Source organism: Mercenaria mercenaria, chromosome 18, assembly GCF_021730395.1.
Source record: "Mercenaria mercenaria strain notata chromosome 18, MADL_Memer_1, whole genome shotgun sequence".
NCBI classification, from domain to species: domain Eukaryota; kingdom Metazoa; phylum Mollusca; class Bivalvia; order Venerida; family Veneridae; genus Mercenaria; species Mercenaria mercenaria.
The window spans coordinates 48,086,354-48,099,371 of NC_069378.1; the positions used below are offsets into that span (position 1 = coordinate 48,086,354).

The window sequence follows — 13,018 nt, forward strand, 5'->3', positions numbered from 1 at the left end:
ATTTATGTTGATTATAACAATAAAATGTATTTTCCCCTTTTTCCTGATGATATTAATATAAGCCCGATAGCTCATAAAATATGGAGAGATGAAAAACACATTAATAATTGACAAGGTCTATTTGTTATTTTACAAAGCTAAAAATTTGAGATATGTTGCCATATTTTATGTATAGTGTTGCAACTATGAAAAGAAAATCATCTTATTAGACATAATTAATGACAGACCCAATATGACACTTGGATAATTTAATAGCTGTCAGAATTGTAAAAACTCTGGCTTAACATTATTTATGGCTCTGTATCCGAAAGATGCCTAGCCGTCTTCTCTATAAGTTTCTTTTCTTTTTTTTCAGTAATTAATTTTTTTCCCTCTAAAAGTTTAGTACTTTACTGAAAATATTATCATAATTTTATTACATCATAACATTTCTTTACAAATAGTGAGATTGAGTAATTGTTACAAGTGGTGTTATGTATGTCTCATGATAAATTAACAGGGTGACCATTATTATGTAAGTTCTAATCTGAGAATCTTTCTCTACGTCTCTTACCTACGTACTTATAATACATGGTCATATTTAAACAAGTTTAGAAATATGAGCTGTGCCATTAGAAAACCAACATAGTGGTTTTGCGACCAGCATGGATCCAGACCAGCCTGCGCATCCACCCAGTCTGGACAGGATCCATGCTGTTCGCTAACAGTTTCTCTAATTACTATAGGCTTTGAAAGCGAACAGCATGGATCCTGACCAGACTGCGCGGATGTGCAGGCTGGTCTGGATCCATGCTGTTCGCAAACCCACTATGTTGGTTTTCTCATGGCGTGGCTCATATTATAAACTCTTCAATTTATATGTGATATGATTTAAAAAAAAAAAGCCAGATGTATCTGCCTTGCAATAGTTAACAGAAATTCTATAAACTATGATCTATAATAGTATTCATTCGTAAAATTTTGTAATTCTTGCTCAATTATTTTTCAAAAAGACATTTGCGTCGTTCCTCATCCGATCTACTGCTGTTTAGAGTTCAGTTGTGAAGGAATGGAACCACAAGTGCGTCAGCTCGAGTGGTTATATATCGAAGCGTCTAAATGATGGCCCGTGGTATATTAAACGATAAACTAAAGAAAGTCCTTGTTTTGTTTTGTTTTTGTTTTGTTTTGTATTCTAACATGTTCATTGAAAATTTTTAAAAAATATGTCAAACTTTATTCACCCGATTAGTAATAAATTGGACAACATTCGGCATTTGACGTAACTGACGTCTTAATGTTCCCTCACCGGTCCGTGCTTCAACCGTTGTTTACTGCAGATTTTATCACCGTTGTTTATGACAAATCAGCTCTTGTTAGAATACAACACTGTTCTCATAATGTACTTATGTTATATTTTTCTACATGCATGTATAATTTGTATGTTTATGTTAGTTTCAAACCACAAAACATGTGACACTGCGATGGACATGTATATGTTTAAGCCAGGAACCAATAAACTTTTTGTTCTAACTTGACTTCTTTTATTTTATTTTGTGTTGTTTGTTTTTGTGTATTGGCGAGACACTAATATACTAGCTGGTGAAATTACAGATGTTCAATTGGTTGAATATCTAACCTTTTACGTAATCCTGCCACAGTGTGTTGCATTTTTTAACAACGTACTTTAATTTCAGGAGCAGTTTATTATTATGTCACAACACAGTAATTTTGATAAACTGACAAATTATTATGAACAACAATAATTATAAAATACGTTATTCTCAAAGTAAACATCAGGAGCTTTTGAAAGTGTGTTTTGATTATGTTTTCTACGCCGCTTCGCCGCAACTTACGTCATACAGCACTGCACATTGGTAGTGCCATTGACCTGCAAGTTTGACATTCTTAATGGGGCTTGGATCCCGCAACAATGAGTTGTATATACTTATAGTAATGACATGATGTTAATCCTAAAGTTTATAAACTAGGAGGTGTCCTCATAAATTTCCCTCTCATTGTATGGACAAAATCATGATAAATTACCATGAAGTATATAAATTAGCATAATCTTTAATCCATGACACTGTATATTCTGAAACAGATAGAATACACTTCTTCAATTTCAAGCTTAATTAATACTAATTTGCAAGTAAAACCTGCTAACCCGACACTGTTCCTTTCTGAAATGGATAAAGAATAAAATCAACAACCACACTTCTTATTGACTTACAATCGTTAATCATTCAGTTTATTTTGTTGAGGAAATATTATTCTCTTTTTTCTCATAAAAGGGACATGCCGTGAGATACACGTCTTATTATCAGTATTGTAACAGCAACTCATCTATTACCCGTGTGATAGTAAATACAGTACAGCTAAATATTACCTCCTATCTACATAAAAAGTACAATAGGATAAAACCCTGTAGACACCAGTACCGATTCTTATACTTGTGGGTATATACACTTATCAAATAGCTTGTCGGTCAATAGTAAAAACTATTTCCCCCGAGGTCCGAAGTACCGAATGCAAATGATATAGACTATTAACCGTTAAGCCATTCAATAAGTGTTTATTACATGACATCAGAACTAAATTTCCATAGCATTTTTTGGTCAGATTTTGCCTTAACTATTGCACCCGATGTCCGAAGTACCGAAAGCAATAATCTATACTACTGACCGTTAAGCCATTCAATAAGTGTTGCATTACATGACATCAGAAATTTCCATAACCATCTTTTCGTCAATTTATTGCTGAACTTTAGCACAAAAGGGCCGATGATTTGAGTAAAGAAACATTTCATAATATTGCCTGATCCAACGCGCTGACTTTACTTTTTATATAAAATTTAACACTTAAACATAATTAAAAACACGCTCTCTAAATGTCGAAAACGTTGACACAAATCTAGAGGCGTGTCTCTTTCTTGAAAAAGTCTCTCATTTCATTAAATTCACATAAAAGTAAAATCTATTTATCAACGTTTATAATCAAATCATTTTTCAAAAAACTGAATAATTAAATTACTTAAGTTAAATATATAAAACTACATCCTGCTAATGAAATTACATTACTCTAAATTTACCTTTTCAGCTATAAGTAATTACTCCATTAAAACTTCCTCACAAAAATAAACACAATAGAGTCCAAAGTCTATAATTAAACTGTACCACTCTAATTCTCTAACTGCAACAGTAGTTGAAACAAACTGTTTTTTATTCCTGTTTACTTCTACAATAGATCAGGTTTCGGTAGATATGCGGCACAGGGGCTCATGTTAAGCCGATAAAGTTTTTCTCTGTGCGAACGAAATTTAAACCACTGTGCGATATATCCTTACTTGATGATTCTGGCCTAAGCATCTTTTTTTTTTCTCGCGAGACGTTACCGAATATTGCTATCGGTAATGATGTATAAAACTATGGCGACAAGAATCATGATGGTGATGAAGAAGTAGAAGATGGCAATCTCGTTTAGTTGATGATATGATGATGATGATGATTATTATTATAAAGTAAGAGAAGAAGACGATGGTGAATTATATAAAAGAAAGATAGATAAATACAGAATACAAGGACATTTTCTACGACGGCACTTATAATGATGATGATGATGATGATGATGGTGGTGGTGGTGGTGGTGATGATGATGATGATAAGGAGGAGGAGGAGGAATTATAAAGATATTGATGTTGTTGATGATAATGTTGTTGATGATGATGGTGGCGGTGATAATGTTGACGATAATAAAGAAGAAGACGATGCATGTTTGATGAGGATAATGAGCAAATAAATTTTAGCAAGTAAAACGAGGCTTTTATACTGTTGATGTTAGTTTTTGATAATAGTCATGGAAAGACTTGAAATAAATGACACGTTTACATACCACAAATGTGACAGTACCAAACCTCCTGTGATTCCCAAACATTTTTGACGTTGGTTTTGAAAAATACAGTCCCTCCTTTAGGGTTGTACTTTCTGTTTAGGATGTTAAAACTGAATCGCAGAAATAACCATTTTCATCAAGTTTAGTTGTACTGTTAAAGCAGAAATTTTCGCGAGGGTTTATTTTTCGCTATTTTCGCGAAGTCCCTCACCTCACGAAAATTAATCCTCGCGTAAAGCTAAGTATTAAGCAATATATTTCTTGATCCTAGATTTAAAGGCAACCCACTGTGAAACTCCAAGTCCTTGTTTGACAGAGGCTTTGCACCCCTATCAGCAAGTACTGACCCCTTACTTCAGGTGAAACATATAATTGTATGATTGCATGCTAAACATCATTAAGGTATGTAAATGTCATATTCTAAACTTTAGCATGGAATTAAGTAAAGTTCATGGTCATCTGGCGACATGGTTGAATCTCAATCGAATTTAGGCATGGGTAGGAAGGCTGAACCATGGACAATCCGTAGCGCTTCGCATAAAACAATTTGACGCCGGGCTCTAAACAATGGCGGTTTTAAAGGCAGCGACACTGACATCACGGCTTAGGAAGCGCCTCTTTGTAAACAAAGCTAACACCGACATTTGTGTCTCGTGCACTGCAAGGCGTGGTCAATCAATTATATATCCATTTAGCTGAGATTTGGCACTAAAAATTTATAAAAGGCCCCGTTAATAGAGTGAAAGTTTGCTGTATTTGCTGACCGAGGTCTAATTCGACAAATCAAGGGCCTATTCCACAGCCACTGCGAAAATATATGTTTATTGGCAACTGTATTATATGATCACTTTAAAAAGTCTTGAATCTAGTATTTGGCAAACGACCTTCTTAGGATTTGCTTTCTTGTTGACTTCTGTGGCGGGCGGTAGAAATTAGGTCATGTTAAATCAGATCATTATGGGACTGTCAAATAACGTACATGCCAGTTAAGTAACGCGCGGATTGGAATGACCGTAATATGGGTTATTTGTTATTATCATGTAATCAATAAACAAAATTAACCAATGACATAGCTTAGAATTACTGATATAAACAGGAAGGTCTAATACGGTTGTTCGAGATATAACCCATAGTACATAATGCAAAATTATCGTTTTATTTCGACATCTTCAATGTGTCATACCAAAACATTTCAACTAAGATTTCGGGGGAAATAACGTATGTTTATCAAGGTATATCGAAAAGAAAACAGTGCATTCAACATACCAGATCAGTGTGATATATTTAGAAGTAAATCTGTTACTTGTTAAATATTGCCATTTGTAGTTTATTTGAAGCATCGTATTAAACGAACAACACGATTTAGTACGCAGTTTTAAATTCTACCTGCTAACATATTTGGTATTAGCACAGGGGCTGAAATAACCGCTCTCGTCCAGTCCTCAGTGAATAACATGCTGAGTATCCGATTTCTTCTAAATACATTACAAACAAAAACATTTTATAAAAAGGCGGTCTAAGGGGCGGGAAATTATTTTAAATGGATCATCAAATGAGAATAGTAAATCAGTTAAATAAAATACCAAAATAGTATAATTGTATCCGCGACTGACATTATGCATTTGGTATTGTGTCTAGCGTTCAAATGATACCTTAGCCTTTAGACTTGGTTGTTTAAATGTGCACAAAATTTCATGCATATTTGAGCAATGAGTTTTTCAAGATTTTTGTCGGTAAATGTATTTAACATTTCGATAGTAATATATTACATGCACGCGACTTCTTTTATAAACTTTCGATTACTTTTTTGTACTGCGCGCTACGAAAATTGCGCGGTCAAATAACATATTGTTGCAACGATAGTGCACGTGACATTTGAATGATGAGTAATCAACATAAATGTCCAGTACAAAACTCATTTAGAAAGTGCATATTTGATCTAAAAGTGATCTTTTTTTCTATTTTAAACAACTCCCAATAAGATACAGAAAAAAAACCGTCACCACCACCACCAACAAAAACAGCCTATATTTCTGCATGCTTTCTTGTTTATCATTTATTGGTTGCCACCGGATCAAATGGGCACCCTGATATTTAATGTGTTTTCATGAACTACGTTGTTTTGATATTTCCAATGATTGATAATTTTCAGCTTTGTTCGGGTGGTCCGATATGTTATCAAATTTAATTCGCAGGCGCATGCGTGACATTTCTCATTTTTCTTTCAATATTGAGACCGCGTGCCAGAGAAATGTCGCAATATGTTACGTGAAGGAAACAATTTCCTAAATAATTATAAAAAAGATTGTATTGTATATACACAATATACAGACTAAAAAATTAGATGAATCTTTCAAACTTCCTGTAGTTTTATGAAACGCATTTGATTAAAACCAGAAAAGCCCTTTCGTGTATAAGAAAATGGTTTAATATTGTTTAAAAATCATCAGAAACTAAATGACCTTTCATGTGCGTGATGTTGTTGAATTGAAAAATAAATATGCTGTTGTATTTTATCACTTTGTTTGTTTAATATAATTCAAAAATATTACATGCAATCTATGTACTGCACAGCAGCTATACAGTAGCTTAATATGATAAACAGAAGCAAGTCTATCAATCGTCCAGTCTTGTATATTGGCACTTTCCGCCAATATGCAGACCATAGGTCACATACCTTGCATACCAGAATCAGTGTCTTTAATAAACATCCTGTATTCTGATCATCACCAATCTTGTGGGGTCTCTTTTTCCCGACATTTAATAATCAGGTATATTAATCAAGAGAGGCGGGGTTAGTGTTGGGAAAGTGATAATCTTTTGTTTTTTGGCGGTAATTGCCAATCTGCTGAAAATTTAAAAGTGGTGCAAAATATAATTTAGAAATAATTCTGATAATTTGGTCTGCAGAAAGCACGGATTTATAACCAAGGTAAATATGATCAAGTTACTGTTATTTTATTCTTGATGAAATGCATATAATATCATCTACTCTGCCCGTATTTTCGTAAAGGATATATATGTCTGAAATATATATTTTTAAGATCTTTTCTAAGACAGAACAAAAATAATAGGGAAACATATCTTAGAAATCGAGTCTTTATCTTAGATTTCAAGACGAGCGTCCTTAAGATTTCATGACTTTTTTCTAAGATACTTTTAAGATTCTTAGCCCGTTTATGTTTACGATTTTCAAGGATAGCACCTAAGAGAATTTCAAACTTAGATGAAAGTTTTCAACGCCAGAATTGTTTAAAATAGTCTAAGAGTGCACGAAAATATGGAGCCTCAGCTAACCTGATGTTATACTGATTGGAATATTTCTTGAACAATTTGATATTAGACTGTGAAAATAGATTTTCATTGAAAGAATATGATCGAATATCTTTCATTTCAATGACTGCAGGAATAGCACAATGCATTATCATATGTGATTAACTCATAATAATCTTATAAAGAGATATTAAAATGAAAAAAAAAGTACATCTTTCTTTAAGTATAAATTATCATTCCATGACTAGAGTCAAGACTGTATTCATCACAAAGACACATCTTTTATTTTAAATTCATAAGTATTTCTATTATATATGGAATAAAGACTTATAATGTACATGTATAGAATTGTATAGAAAGATCGAAGATGTACATTTAAATATCTAATGTATGATACATATAGTAATAGAACAAGTAGATAACAGTATCATCAATAATAATTCGGTAAAAAATAAAGATAAATATGTTATGACGCATTTTTCAAAATAATTCTCCAATACTTACCTAAATAAATTAAATAATACATAAATTCACCTTAAAACGCATCATAAATAATTAATAGGTTAATATATAAACACTTTTCGGCGCAACGCCGCCGAAAGGCCGGCGTTCGGGCCATCACATGATCACTCGATGGCCCCAACGCCGGCCGTTCAGCGGCGTTGCGCCGAAAATGGAGGCTGCTAGGCTGTCAACTTCACGCACATCTAGTATGACAGCCGACAAAATTATATGACGTTTTGAGGCGCAGGTTTAGAGCGGCGGAACCCTTAATATGGAAGTTGAGGATTCGAGCCCACTGGTGGAGTCTGAGTAGCCATAAATTACAGACCCGGGATCTATTTACAAATAAAAAAGAGAGAAAAAATCGTAATTTTCGTGCGTAATTCTTTCTCAAGTAGATATATAGTTTTTCTTTACAAAGACTATTTTCAGAAACTATACTCTATCGTCTTAGAAATGTGTTTAACATTACTTCTATATATAGTGTAGGCTATAAGGCTGAAAATATGGCCGAATTGTGCACTTTTTAGAAGAGCTAAATTTTTTGTTGTATATGTTACTTCAACACTTTATTCCAAATTTCTGATGTAGAACCCAACCACAACTACTCTTTAAAGCTATGATTAGGCAGGACAAAGTTATGTCCCCTGAATTCATCAAAAACAGGGGTAGTGGCATTTTCACACGCACCGTGCTTACACCTAACGCATATTTCTGTAAGGAAAGCTCAAATACGAATAAACACACATATATGGACCATCACGGTGTGAAAAAAGGTAAGTTGACTGAGATTATACGAGTTACGGGCCTTGAAATAGACTTATATGAGGAAAAATGCTATGAACATACTGTTAAAATAGAAATTATTTTTTTCCTATCATTTATAAAGCTTCATTTGTTACGTAATTACGTTGAATATTGTACACGCAGACTACCGCAATATTACAGCAAACAAATATCGTTATTAAACGTCCGTTCATCCGTTCGTGAACAAGTGTTTGCTCCATCTCTAGTAGTAATTTCATATAAATCAGTGGTTAAATTTTTTTTATAAAGTCATATATCTCTGTTACTACCAAAGCTATTGATTTGAAACTTAAAATACTTATTTACTATCAAAGTCTACACCAGGAGAAACAATCCCCATAACTGTGATTTGAATTTTGATGGAGTTATGCCCCTTTTTAACTTAGAATTTTTGGTTAAAGTTCTTGATAAAATCAAATATCTCTGTTTCTATCAAAGCTATTGACTTGAAACTTGAAATAGTTATTTACTATCAAAATCTGCACCAGGACAAACAATCCCCATAACTCTGGTTTGAAATTTGACAGAGTTATGCCCCTTTTTAACTTAGAATTTTTCGTTAAAGTTTTTGATAAAAACATATATCTCTGTTACTGTCAAAGCTATTGACTTGAAACTTGAAATAGTTATTTACTATCAAAATCTGCACCTGGAAAAACAATCCCCATAACTCTGGTTTGAAATTTGACAGAGTTATGCCCCTTTTTAACTTAGAATTTTTCGTTAAAATTTTTGATAAAATCAAATATCTCTGTTTCTATCAAAGCTATTGACTTGAAACTTGAAATAGTTATTTACTATCAAAATCTGCACCAGGAGAAACAATCCCCATAACTCTGGTTTGAAATTTGACAGAGTTATGCCCCTTTTTAACTTAGAATTTTTCGTTAAAGTTTTAGATAAAATCAAATATCTCTGTTTCTATCAAAGCTATTGACTTGAAACTTGAAATAGTTATTTACTATCAAAATCTGCACCAGGAGAAACAATCCCCATAACTCTGGTTTGAAATTTGACAGAGTTATGCCCCTTTTTAACTTAGATTTTTCGTTAAAGTTTTTGATAAAATCATATATCTCTGTTACTATCAAAGCTATTGACCTGAAACTTGAAATAGTTATTTACTATCAAAGTCTACAACAGGAGAAATAAATACCATAACTCTGATTTGAATATTGACAGAGTTATGCCTCTGTTTAACTTAGATATTTTTGGTTAAATTTTTATAAAGTTTTTACCGGCAAAGCTCTAATTCAGAGTGAAGCACCGAGAAAAGTCGGTCGTCGCCACCACACACACGCATTACTTGCTCGTATTCATTTAATAGACACTTTTTCAACATTTTTGTCGTAAAACCCAAGCACTACTTTAAAATAATTTCACAGACGTTTTCCTTACATAACCATCAAGCAAGCAGCGTAACTCAGGTGAGCGATTTAGAACCATTATGGCCCTCTTGTTTGTAGTTGTTGTCTTCTTATATATTTAAAGGTCTGAATCGCAATAAAGATTTTGAGTTCTGACACCCTAGTGTGCGTGCGTACATGCGTGTGTGCAAGCGACATGTGCTCGCGTGTGTCTTAGTGTGCGTGAGTACTTGCATGCGTGTGTATGGTATTCGGAAAATGAACAGAAACGGAACTATATAAAATAATCTTAATGCGTATTTGATGAAATGGAAAACATGATGATTTCATGGTTTTAAAATTTCATTTCTTTCAATAAACTCCATTTTTTCATGAAATTAAATGCCATGTAGATAAATCATTAATCAAATCATGTACCCTTTTTAACCTCTTTATCTATTTCTTTCTCTAAAAGTTATTGTCATGTAATGTTTTAATTAATATTTGGAATTCTGGGCTCATAGGCGCGATATTCTTCAAATAGTAAATGCTTGTTACTACATCAAATTTTACTTATATTTTTCGTTCAGCCGTTTCTAATTAATGTGTTACAGTTTCAGTCTCTGTAATACATACTGTACAATATTTGTCTTCTTGTGCAGCCAAGAAATAAAAGTCTTCTGGCGAAAAAAAGTGTTTTCATTATGACTTACATTTTCCCTCGCAGAAACAAAGCTCAGTGCATTTAAGGTTTGCTTTTTTGCAGTTGCACCGTCCCTTGCACACTTTTTTGCAGCCACAATGTATCAGTTCGTAGCACGAATCCTTGGCCTGGGGCAATGTTGTCCATACTGGACACCATTTCTCATTACAAAGTTTCCAGCCGTACTCTGAAGGACTTGGCAATAGTGGCATTTTAACAAGAGCCTGACCCCAAACAGAACCCCCCTGAAAGGAAGCACGTTTGATGTGTTGCTTCAGTGCACTACTTGAAGGGGGTATATCTTCAAGTACTTTTGACTTCTGACAAAATAATTGCCGTCTTGCTTGGTCAACTCTGAACTCTGGACTTTTTTTACTGTACATCATTACTACAAACCTTTCCACGTCTGTGCAAATAGCCTCACTCACAATTGGCTGTGGCTCTGAAAGACAAATAAATGCCTCTGTTACAGCTGGAAATAAATTCCATGTATCCCAGGCTGTCTTCTTACCTTTCCCATAGAAGTAAGACACAGTGTCGCAGCCTGTCAAAGCGTGGAATATTGGTAAAGCTCTGGATTTCGATGGGCCAAGAGAGTTTGCAATTTCATGTGCAGGTATATAACGAAAATGTTTGCTAACACCAAACGCAATCCATAGCTCATTCACAGGCATCGCGTGGAGTTTCGATACCAATATTACAACAACATCAGTATCTACTGTTCTGATCATGATGTTAAATAATTCTGTTTTATTCTCGTTCACTCGAAGGAAATCAGACCAGTTTTTCGGAATAGGGGATATTGCTGCTACCCGAGGCCTTTTGCCACTACCTCTTTTGTGTCTTGTGTCCGCTTTAAGACTGTTTCCTGTGTATATGTCCCATACTACGTCTAATCTCCTTACATGTTCCAACTGCTGAACAATATAGGGAATAAATCTTTTCTGAGCATACTCTTGGAATGTGCCACATGCAACAGGCTGCAACATCTGTACTACAACAGCGCCGTCAAAAATAATTGCATCTACAGTAGGAGAATTTTTCTTTGTAGCAGACAGGTTTTCCAAGCAAGTAAGGAGATCACATTTGTTGCCAGAGCGGCATTCTCCATGTTTTGACAATGATGGAGGCCAAGGTTGATTCTCATGCTTAAAGAAATCATCTAGGTCTCCATTTCGCGACTGGCACGCAATATAGAGGCGAGAAAAGAGTGAACAGTCTTCTTTCAAAACTCTTGTCTTGTCTGAATTCTTCTTTGAACTTTGTTTTTGACAGAATATATGGATGTTGTTTTTTGACAACGGAGACATTATGCTTTTTGTCCTATCAATGAATCTTGTTTGAATAAATTCACTGAACTGGTATTCCACTTTTCGTTTTATATCCTCCAAATTGTTTGCAATATCAAATCAATAATTGTATTTTCCCCAATTACCAGCAATTCTGTACTTTTCTCACTAAATGGATTCCCCAAATCACGAAAAGTTTCAACCATTGCATTTATATCTTTCATACAACGCTGTTGAAAAAAGTTACTATGCTCATGGTGATCATCTTGCGCAATGTCTGAATCTTGTTCAAACTCTTTTATCATCCTCGAAATTTCTGGTCCCGATATAACCCAGCGTCGCAGAGAGGACGGGTTTTCTGTTAAGCCAACTGCCCCGCCGTCGGATTTAATCATAGCATTAAGCTGTTCGTGGGCTTGGTCAAGAGCCATAGCTGAGAATTTTCTCCGACTTTTGTATGCTACAAAATGCCCAGAACAAAATTCCTGGTGTATACTAGGGTGCTACATCGGCAATGTTAACATATCTTTGATATGAACTGAAAGCCACCTAGCATAGTTTACATGATCAAGGGCAAACACCCAAGGGATAATCATCCTCAATGATTGGATGTAATCATTAAAGCATCCCTTTCTGAGTGACCCAACAAACTTAAGAACTGTCAATTCGAGTTCAAGTACCAAGGACCAAAATTTGAATTGTGGGTGGTTAACAGACATGCTTTCACACCATTTGCTGAATGGTAGCTGATCTTTTTTGGGGGCACTTTCAATGTATATGTCATACGCCTTATGTTGTAGAACAGAGAGTGAGGCAGCCGTGACTTGGTGTGCATATCTTGTTTTCACTAAATTTGATACCTTAAGAAATGATTCAGCTACACCAGCTTCAGCCATTTCGGATGCTATGATCACATTTAGCCAACCACTGCCATGTAAAAGATCGGCAAGTATTCTGAAACTGGCCATTTCTATATGTAGACCTCCAAACATGATAAGCATCCTGTTTTCCCCAAAGGCATCTGGATAATTCCACTGTATTTTCTTTGCAATTGCAAATAGTGGTTGGTCCATAACTAGAATTGGAGTCTGTTCTGGGTTCAGGAACTGGACAGTAGATTTGACAACACTCATAGTGTGCTTAATCATTCCTACAGAATGAGCATTTTCAGTGAAGAGAGGGAGCAAGTAGCTGTCTGTTTTAGGCATGTTGCAGCTTCCATCATT

The 13,018-nt window shown here is 34.6% G+C and overlaps 1 protein-coding gene across 2 annotated transcripts in view; it reads right to left on the bottom strand.

Annotated features, from left to right (window-relative positions):
• Nucleotides 1-13,018, bottom strand: part of LOC123539500 (frizzled-5-like) — a 74,297-nt gene that overhangs the window by 38,695 nt on the left and 22,584 nt on the right. Inside the window, exon 1 of one of the 2 annotated variants that reach the window (XM_053529483.1) lies at nt 3,071-3,218. The exons of the other annotated variant lie outside the window; for it this stretch is intronic. The gene's annotated coding sequence lies outside the window, so the exon portion shown is untranslated. Of the gene's footprint in view, nt 1-3,070; nt 3,219-13,018 lie in introns of those variants that run through there. 2 annotated transcript variants of the gene reach the window in all.